Below are 11545 nucleotides of genomic sequence, written 5' to 3'. Positions count from 1 at the left end.
TTTTAATTTATTTAAATTTTATATCTAAACTAAATTACTTAAAAGATGGGTTTTATAATGTTTGCAATTAATTGAATTTTCGTGCTTCTTATTAAATAATTTATCTCTTTCTCTAAAAGTAAGTATAAATAATTTCTCATAAAGACATAGGTAGCAAGGCGAGTTTAAAGATGAACAGGTTTTCGCTTTCTTTAAAATTTTCCAATTTACTATTGGGGAGTAACCTTGCTCTACTAGTTCATTGTAATATTTAGACAAGGAAGTTCTATTTTTGTACTCATTATTTTCAAAAGAGCACTTGTGACCGGTAAATCTTTCTTTAAATTGTTATTTGTCATTCCTATGTAATATTTTTTTTTCATTCGGATTTTCCTTAGTAGAAATAGTTGCTTGGTACACTACAGAAGTAATTTGACAATTTCCTTTAAGAGGGCATTTTGATTTAATTCTACAGTTACAACTTTCGGTAGCAATGGGTGTGCTATTTTTGTTTAATATTTTGTTATTATGTTTTTTAATTATTTTTTCAAGGTTTTCATTACAGCTATAACTAAGTTTTATTGTATTTTTATTGAAAATTTTATGTAGTATATTATTAATAGGGAAGTGCTTTTTAATTAAGTTTAAGAATTTCATTCCTAGATTTGTTTTAAGTTTCAGATTAAAAGGGGGATTGTACCACAGGATTTTTCTCTTACGGTTTCTATTTGTATTTGTGTTTGGGTGTGTTGGTTCTATGAACTCAATTTGGGTGTTTTTGTATCCACTATCCTTAAGGGCCCTGTTATAGAAATATTTATGTTTATTAAATGTTTCAAGATTGGAAGAATTGTCACTGATTCTTTTACTACTGGATTTGGGGATATGCCTAATGATAGATTTTGGGTGATTTGATAGGGGGTGTACATAAATTGGGTTTGAGTTTTCCTTCCTATATGGTTGGTAGATGCCTTTCCTTAAATCAAAGTTCACATCCAAAAAATTTACAGTTTTAACATCTGATATAATATCCACTTTTAATTTAATTCTACGGAATTCATTTAAGATAATCTTTTTGGTTCTTTCACATTTAGGGCCGTTGGATTCCTTGATGATCATCAGTCCATCATCACGATACAAGCCTATATCCATGACATTGATGTCTTTGGTTAAGTTGTATAGTATGAATAGACCTACTAAGTCTGTCATTTCAGCCGAATCCAAAGACCCCATGGAAATGTCAAACAGGTCATTTTGATCTTTTTTCAACCACTGATCATTTCCACTAATTAATGTAGTATTTCTACATGTCCGTATAATTTCAATTTCAGTGTCTTTTATATCAGACAGGAGTTTAGCAAACTCCATCACCTCTTCGAATAGTTCCTTAGATATGGAGGGATAGTAATTCACAATATCGAATTGTAAGAAAGTACAATTCTTTTTATTATGTATATTGGAAAACCATTTAATGGTATCCGCTGTGTTAATCCATAGATTTAGCTTATATGTTGATTTAATTTGATAGTTAACTCTTTCTAGTATATTTTTACTTAATTTACCAATTTCGGGTTTCGTAGGATTAATTAATCTAGTTGTAGGTTTATTGTCAAAATTTATCTTATGGTCTTTAAGCAAAATATATGACTGTTTATTTTGTAAAATTCCCACTCTATTACTAATTTTAAGTCTGTCAGTTATTTCTTTACTATCCTTGTCAATTTTTTTGCAAATATCTATATTTGATTTTTTGTAATTTTTTGTAATATTTTCTTTAATAAGCTTGTTATATTCATGTGTAGTTAGTTTGTAGAAATTTTGCGTCTTATCTGCTTTAACGTAAAGGTAATCCGAGGTGTTGATTTTCTTAATGGTAAAATCCAACTGTTTTTGAAAATGATTCTTTTTCCTATGGAAAGACAGGCCTCTAATAAGATCCATAATGTCTGCTTCAAAAGCATCCAATTGGTCGATATGTGGTGCCGAATCTCGATTTTTGAAACCATGGTAATCCTTATTCTTGTTGTCATTTGAATTTCTCAAGAAGAAAAAAGCTTTCCACTTCATTCTCCTAAGTAGCTCCTCAGTTTTTAGAAGGAGGGTCATCTGGTAATTCCGATTGGTGGTGGTAGGAATATTTTTCAGGGATGTTTGGAAGTTAATTTTCTCCATGTTTAGGTAAAAACAAATCCAGCGTATAATAGTGCTCAAAAGTAATGGAGCGACGATACTCGGGGTTTTTTTTATATTCAAAAGTAATGGACTAATGAGCTATTTAAGTATAGATTGGATTGTATCTTCTGTTTGTATTTGTAATAATATGTTTCATTACTGAATTGTATAATTGTTCATAAATTGGTTGACACGCAGGTTTTTTTCTTTTTCTTTTTCTTTTTCTATACACTGTCAAATTCTTACTTTCTCTCTTTCCCTATTTAACTAGATCTCATTATTCTTTCCTTTTCCTTCTAGTTCTTATTCTCTTTATTATAACCATTTATTTCTTTTTTCTTTTCTTCTCCATATCATATATATATATGTATATGTATATATATATATATATGTATATATATATATATATATATATTTTCTCTCTTCTTTTTCTCTCTATTTTGTTTTCTCTATATTTTCTTTCTCTATTTCTGTCTCTATTCCTTTTTTCTCTTCTCAATCACTCTCTCCCCATTGTAATTTTTTAACTTTATTTAAATTGCCTCTCCCTTTTTACTTTTTTATTTAATTAAAGTCCTGTGTTTTAAGTTTTTTTAACTCCAACTTCTAAAGAGTTCCTACCTAAAATAAAAATCCATTATTCATTGAACTTTTGAATAGTCAAGTCGCTGCCTGATGATATCTGTTGTTTGATTGAAACAAGTGGCTATTTGTAGCAGCGGGATGTGAGCATGTTTATATAACAATAAACAAGTATTATCAGCTCTTTTTATTGAGCACTATCTAACAACCTCGTTGAATTCATTAGTCCATTACTTTTGAATATAAAAGAAACCCCGAGTATATATATATATATATATATATATATCGTAACCTAAAAAATAAATAAATATATATATATATATATATATATATATATATATATATATATATATATATATATATATATATATATACATCGTTACCTGAAGAAAATATATACATATACATTGAAACCTGAAAAAACGTATCCAGGGTTCTATTATATATATATATATATATATATATATATATATATATATATATATATGTATATATATATATATATATATATATATATATATATATATATAGAGAGAGAGAGAGAGAGAGAGAGAGAGAGAGAGAGAGAACCCTAGATGCGGGTTTTTAAATGTTTCGCTGTGGAATATGATGTTTTTCCGAACCCTGGTTACGGTATTTGCTCCGCTTTACGGTGTTATTTATAATGTTATTTGATTATATACATGTGTATTATATACTGTGTATTATATACATGTGTATTATATACATGTGTATTATATACATGTGTATTATATACATGTGTATTATATACTGTACTGTATGTTGTTTGATGATTTACATTTTTGAAATACATAACTATTTCATTTCCTCACATAAAATTGATATACGAAAGTATAAATTTATGCGTAAAGTTTCAGTATTTACTTCAAAAGTGCTCAATAAATAGGTAGAGCTAGTTAGGAAATTATAAAATATATATATGGCGATTAAGCTACACTGAATATTCCGCATTTCATCCACTCTAGGACTCATCAGGCTTATGTATATATATATATATATATATATATATATATATATATATATATATATATGTATATATATATATATATATCATATCAGTGTAGCTTAGTTTTCTAGTAGTACATCCACTGAAACAACATGTGTCTACCAAAAAGCGCTCAATGAGTTAACAGAGCAGGTATATTATTTTTTTAAAACAAACATTTATGGCCTGCGGGAGAATAAGTAAGGACATGCAGACCAATCCCCTACCCCCTATTCTAAATGAAATACTTCTCTGTGTCCCCTTCATTAATCTAAAATCAGATTCTATTTTTGTAGGTGATATAAGAGAATGAGTGTGTATCTTCAGTTGAAATTTCGAAGGAGTCTCCCTAATAACGGGTGATTACAGAAACATGTATGCACATATGTAGCCATCAATGTTTGTGTAAATAAATTATATATATATATGTGTGTGTGTGTGTGTGTGTGTGTGTGTGTGTGTGTGTGTAGAGAGAGAGAGAAATAAAAGGGGATAAAGGGAGAGATATGAGTAGAGTGAGAAGGAAATTTTCATATTTCCACGAGGACGTCTAGTGTTTCATCTTCTAACTTAGGCTTAGCGCAGAACTTAGGCAAATAATAAATATGGGGCCTGAAATCTGTAAAGAATATAAAATGATTATCGAATTTTGGACCTCGCCCTCGAAAAAACCTGAGGAATAAGTTTAACCGAGGCAAACAGAAAGTAAGCGAAAAGGAAAGTTATGTTAATTTCGGAAACAAAAATATTTCCCTAGTACAGAAATGTTATGTTGGTGTTATAACGAAAAAGTTTGTTTGCTTTTTTTTCTCTTAATTTTTTTTTTTTTAAATTCGACGGAAATATTTACACAAACGGAAATGTTTACTAAAACTCAAAATTAAAATGTATATTTTTAAGTCGACATTTACCAAATTATCTCGATGAATTTGTATTCTGCATGAATTGCGTACGATGCTTAATTAAAACATACACTTATTCAATGCAATCGCTTCCTACGCAGAAAATATCCGGCACTCAGCTAGGATGAAGCTAAAAGTGGATAATTATATTTCATGCTACTAAGAAAGGACGTTTTTCTTTTAACGATTATAAATATTCTATCGAACCATTAATTGTCGTGTCAATTGCACGCTATCCGAGTGTCCATCATTCAAACTCCCCAGCCTTACATTCATGAGTAGCATTAATTGGAGCAACTACATAGAAGTGCAAGTCTATTCCAAAGGATGTTGGCGCCACTTATGGTTCTAGAAAAAGGCTCGCATCTGCCGGTATACGATATCTTCTGAAACCAACCATTCGCTCATGCATGGATTGTTGCTGCAACATCTGGAATGGTGCATCAACCACCAATATCTCCCTTAAACAGGGCTGTAACATGACTCTCTTTATGAATTTCTACACCGTCTACTAACCCAAGCCTTTATGTTTGTTTTACAATTAATGAGATGTGTTCTGACGAACTTGCAGTATTTGGCCCTCTGACCTAAACATAGATTCCTTCGACAATAAAATAATAACTGGTTACTGTGGAATATCCCTAATGTCGGAAGGCTTGCCTTTTGATTTTTCCCCCTGCTCTTTTTTGCACATATTTTATCTGAATACAGAAATGTAATTGCAATGCTAGTAAGCATTTCGCTGCACTTTGACGTAATCCCTCATTGGGGAGCTGTGCATGATTCCCATAGGCCTGGGAGTGGCCGAGTGACTATGCTATATAGCTAATCGTTCCCGGGTGACACCAGATACCCCGAGGATTTAAAATAGAGAATACAAATATATATTTTTTCATGTCAAAATAGATATTGTTTGAAACCAGAGAAATATGTTTTGCAGTTAAAATTGATGACAGGAAACTTGGAGCATAATATTGTCTGGCCTTGGTTAACTCAGAGTCAGATGTCAGTGTTGACATGATGATCATGGGGATTAGTATGTCTATAGATCTCAGATCCCAGATTCGGTAATTGCACACACGCAAAAATATTGGGTTTTATTTCGTGGCGAAATCTAATTGGCTAGGGAAACTTCCACCCCATCCAAATACCAACTATATATACTACTGTCGCGCGAAAATTAGGGAGATTGCTTGTTGATCTTGGGGAGAAAAGATCGTGTGGAGACTGCAGTTCCCTGAAGACTCCTCTTCCTCCTTATCCGCCCGTCTGACGTTGTCTGTGAAGAGAGTTTTGAAACTTGGAAAACTTATTAAGAACTGAACGATATTTGTAAAAATATTTGTACATTTGTGAAATTAATTCTGTAGAATAGAGTTTCACGAGTCTGTCTTTCTTCCTGCCTGCGGCTTCGATATTCGCTTTCAGCATACAGGATTCAATGTAACAACCCTCAGAAAAGGACTAGACGATACGAGCCTAGATGTCCATATAAACAGGTGTCCTACCGAGCTTCATCAGAGTAGGGTTACATTTATATGCAACACTGGCTTATCTACTTATATATAAGATTATATAAGCAAATATGGTTTTGCGTACAATTATACAATGGTTAACATTCGCAAATTTGTAAAACAAAAAAACGACAGCAACGACACATAATTTATATAAACTCCATCAGAATAGAATTCCTAACCTAACCTTGCCGATTTGTAAAATCTTTTTTAAACAATAAACATAAACAATAGTTAACGCTCCCGGTCACGGCACCATAAATGTAACCCGACTGAAACTTGTTCGTTCTACTTGACGTTGTACTCTTTTTTACATTTTTAATTTTCCTATCTCTCTCCCTCTTTACCTAGGTACTCTCTCGCTCTTGTTGTTTTTTCTTTTTCATCCCTATCTCACTTTCTTCGGACGAAGTATAGAGAAAGGAACCTGGAAGTTGAGTAACTCAAAGCAGACACTTTTCAATTGACACCGGTTGTAATTTTGTAAACAAACATACACAACCTGAGTTGTTTGTTTTAGTCGTTAATCTATACTATTAATAAAATTCTAAATGTTTATGTTTATTTATGTGTGCATGTATATACCAATAAAACTTTCGAACAGATGCACCGAATTGAAAATTTTTTTCCTGACAGGTGTGATTCCCTAGATTGTCCTTATCTACATATGGTTCGTAACGTACAACGCCGAGTCACACAAAAAAAAACGAAATAAGGGTTTGGGCCCGTTTCGTGCAAATGTCGAAAAAGTTCCTTCCCATATCAATGGAATTTAGCACTGTCTATATACAGTCGCAGTAACAGCTTTCGGCATACGGATAAGTGCAATGGATAACGCGTCTGACTACGGATCAGAAGATTCCAGGTTCGAATCCTGGCGAGTTCGTAATAATTTTTACCATGATTTTATCCAAGGTTCACTTATTATCCTAACCCTTAGTTAGGGTATTTTTGTTTTTTCAGCGATTTTTTTTTTTTTTTGCATATGGGAATTTCCCATACTCCAAGTTCAGAGAGTAAGCGTTGATGTTAAGACGATATTGAGTGTACTTGATATTGAGTGTACTCGATTTTGTGTTTGACTCGGCGTTGTTCTTTAAGGAAATTATTTATAAAGTGGAGGGAATATATATTTTATGTAGAGAGATTTTTTCTAGTTGGAAGGGGGGGCTTTCCTTTTTTAACAGAACATTTTAATAAACGAACGTAATTTCTCGTTTTAAAATTCTCTAGGATTATTCAATTCCATTTTTCTCTTTGTAAATATTTATTTTTAATGTAAGCTGCATTTTATTTTTTTTTATTGGTTCTCAAGTACTTTTTTATTCCTTGTTGCTATTATCGTCTTTTTTCTCGTTCACATTCCCCTATTCCGAATTCGTAGCAGTGGGCCGCTTGTTAGATGAAAGTACAGAAAAAGTAAACACACTCTCTCCATATTAAGAATGAGTTGTCAACAAACATACACAACCTGATATTACTCGGCAAAAATCATCTGTATGTTCGTTTGAATGTATAGATGATTTTGTCAAGAAATATCAGGTTCTGTATGTTTGCTGACAACTCAATTAGTTTCTTTTTTCTTTTCTAACATCTTATTTTCCTATTACACATAGTCAAATAGCGTTTTCTCACTTTATATATATATATATATATCTCCTCTTGCATTCTGTACCCCTCTCTCATTATTATTATACTCTTCAATCATCTACTTAATCACTCACTCATTCTTATTTCCTCTTTCTCTAACTCTCATCTTCTCCTAGTCTTATTTTACACGCTCTATATTTCTATCACTTAGTTTTTCTTTTTTCTTAATCCCTTTATATATTTTCACAAACTTCCATATCTGCCATTTCCTTATCTCTATCCTTATTTGTTTAATGCTACTTCCTCCTATCATTTTTATTATTTACTCCCACAGTCTTAATCATTACTTTTATTATTTTTCTTACCCGCTCAGTCTTGCTTAAGTCTTTTCACATTTCCTTAATATAAGTTATCCTCCTTGACCTCTCTTTCTTTTTTACATAGTCAGTATTAAGGAAGACAGAAGAAAACAAGTGACAATTTGCAAATATATATATATATATATATATATATATATGTGTGTGTATATATATATATGTATGTGCATATATATAGGCATATATTATATATATATATATATATATATATATATATATTCAATTGTGTTATGTATCGATATGTTTTACTTGAAGAGGTCTACTGTGTGTAACAATGTTCCATGGTATATTTCGGGGAAGTCCTTTTGTCAAATGTTGGATGTTACAAATATATTCTAGCATGCTTTGAATAGATCTGAAACTTTCACCATTTAACAAAATGGCTTTCCCGAAATATATCATGGAACACTGTCACACACATTAGACCTCTCCAAGTAAGATATATCGATACATAACATAATTGAATATATATATATATATTGATGTGCAAATTGTTACTTGTGTTTGTCTTTTTTCTCGCATTGTGATAGCCTTCTAAATCTCTCCTATATACCTATCCCACACAATGTTTCAAGCAAACTGCATCTCACTTTTATAATCTCACTTTACTCATCACCTATATCATCGATTAGCGATTCTCTTTCTTATCATCTCCATATTTATACATAGTCGCATGTTTTTCACCTCATATCGTCTATTCTTTGTAGTTATCAAACTCTTCCTCACCCAACAAAGATTAGACTATTTCTGTCATGACCTAGTCCCTGTTGATTTTTCGGTGGGTGTAAAGTTCTGTGTAGTTCTAGGAGGTCTTTACACATTGTATAATACCGTCTGATATCTTATATATATATATATATATATATACATATATATATATATATACATATATATACACTAGCAAAAGTACCCGTCGTTGAGTGTGTTCAAAAACAGTCTACAGAAAATGGACTCTGATTTATGAAAGTATGATAGGTTATGAAAACGAAGGGTTGTAAAGGGATAGCTTCGAATTTGGGGGTATCAAAACCAAAACAAAATATGATGAAAGTAAAAATAAAATAGATAAACCTCATAATTTATTATACCATACCTGTTAACACTGAAACACTTATCACAATATTCTGTGGATCTATATTAAAAAACCTTGTTAAACTTTGTGACATATTTCCATTATATGGAGGTCAGGTGCGAACAAACACCCCATAATTTTATTATACCATATCTTCAAACTGAAACATAATTATCAAAGTATACTTACGCAGATAGCTATGAAAAAAAGTTTGTGCCTATTTCAATTCTATGGAGGCCAGGCGCGAACGCAGACACCACAATTTTATTATACCATCCCTATTTAAGTTAAAACATACTTATCAAAATATTATTATGTACATCTATATCAAAAACACTTCTAAACGGTTTTTTTTAATCTTTAATTTTTTTATTTCCATACTTTGTGGACCAGGCGCGAACGCAGACCCCACAATTTTAATGAACCACCCTTCTGCCAGATCAAACATACCCATTCCTGTGTCTCGATGCATCTTCTATCATTATATGTAATCAGTTTTTTTTAAAATAGTCAACCATATAGGAGCCTATTCGTGACCAGACATATATACACACACACACACGCACAATCCGCTTTATATACATATATATATATATATATATATATATATATATATATATATATATATATATATATATACACCCTCTTCTTACACTTCATCACTATACTCTTCCTTCCTATTACTTGGTAACTCTCTTACTCAATTTTTAGAAATGCAAGCGACTCCATAAGTCACTCGGTCGGTCGGTCGGTCGGTCGGTCGGTCTCTCCGTAACACTTTTGTACTTGGCCTTTTTGGTTCAGATCAAAAGTCTGTTATTAATAGATGCTGTTCTTAGCTTTTTAAGATTTTTCTTAGCCTTTTGGGCAAGATAAAAGTGTAGTATCTGTTTCGACAGATACTGCGGGCAAAGACCATATGTGGGGGAAACCCCACATGTAAGACCTTGGTCAATGTAGGGGCAACCCTTCGTACCAATTGTCACAATCCAGCTCCCCTACTCCCCGGGGAGTTGGTCTCTATTTCCCTTAACTCCTCACATTAAAAATCGGCCTTCTGCCTAATTTGCTCGGTGGGGGAGCAAATAAATACTAGCTCTTTTTAGCCTTTTGGCCAAGATCAAAGTGTAGTATCTGTTCCGGCAGATACTGCAAGCTATGACTAGCTATGACTAGCAAAGACCAGATGTGGGGGCAGCCCCACATGCCTGACCATTAACCAGCTCCCATTTCCCACCTCTCGGGAGCTGGTCCCCTTTTTCCCTTCCCCCTCCCTTCACTCCTCACATTAAAAATCGGCCTTGTGCCTAATTTGCTCGGTGGGGGAGCAAATAAATACCATCTGTTCCGGCAGATACTGCAAGCAAAGACCATATGGGTCGGGGGGGCGACCTCACACATAAGACCTTAGCAATTGTCACTATCCAGCTCCCCTACTCCCGGGGAGTTGGTCCCCATTTCCCCTTCACTCCTCACATTAAAGATCGGCCTTGTGCCTTATTTGCTCGGTGGGGGAGCAAATAAATACCAACCTTTTTCTTGGCCTATTGGCCAAGATCAAAGTGTAGTATCTGTTCTTACTACATGCTATACTTATGTTTGTAACTTTGTGATTTTCTATATTAATTTATGTAAAATGATCACCCACTTTACAGCCAGTCAGTCTCAAAGCCATTCAAGTCATTCTCCAGATCATTCAAGTTGTTTTTGAAGGAGTCCAGTTATTTTTTAAGCATTCAAGTCATTCTTAAGGTCATTCAATTCATCCTTAAGTTCATTAAAGTCATTCTAAGTCATTTACTTTTTATTTATTTAAGTCATTTCAGCCCATTTTTCGGTCATTTTAGTTTAGCTTTTAGAATTTCATGTCAATCCTACATTCAAGCATTCATTTATTACACGGGAGCACGCGACTAATGGCTATCGGCCTTGTTCTCCAAACTCTCCCAATTTTATCGTTGAAATTTCCCCTTTTTTACCCCTTCTTTATGTTTTTAGCACATAGCCTTTTTTCGTTATCATTTTCCTTACTGATTTTATTTACAACCCATATTATTTACATAACTTACCCCCCCTTCTACTTATTTACACCTAACCCTAACCCTAACCCTAACCCTAACCCCCCTTCTACTTATTTACAGCCTCACTGTCATTTACCTACTCTCTCTCTCTCTCTCTCTCTCTCTCTCTCTCTCACACACACTCTCTCTCTTACTGAGTTTTTTTTTTTGTAATTTTGAAACATAATGAGTTGTAACTGTTTTTTCTTCATGATAATCACTCAAGACAAGGCATAAAGCCATTTTATTTAAGAAGCCGATCATCATTATTATTCCAAGGTCAAAAATTCG

General features: G+C 32.8%; 1 pseudogene; it reads left to right on the top strand.

The window, feature by feature from the left end:
- Positions 1 to 10724: 10724 nt before the first annotated feature.
- On the top strand, positions 10725 to 10882 carry LOC145255912 (U2 spliceosomal RNA; annotated as a pseudogene).
- Positions 10883 to 11545: the final 663 nt, after the last annotated feature.

Source organism: Euprymna scolopes, chromosome 31, assembly GCF_053919585.1.
Source record: "Euprymna scolopes isolate OS-2025 chromosome 31, ASM5391958v1, whole genome shotgun sequence".
Lineage (NCBI taxonomy): Eukaryota > Metazoa > Mollusca > Cephalopoda > Sepiida > Sepiolidae > Euprymna > Euprymna scolopes.
This window is presented reverse-complemented; position numbering and strand designations above follow the sequence as displayed.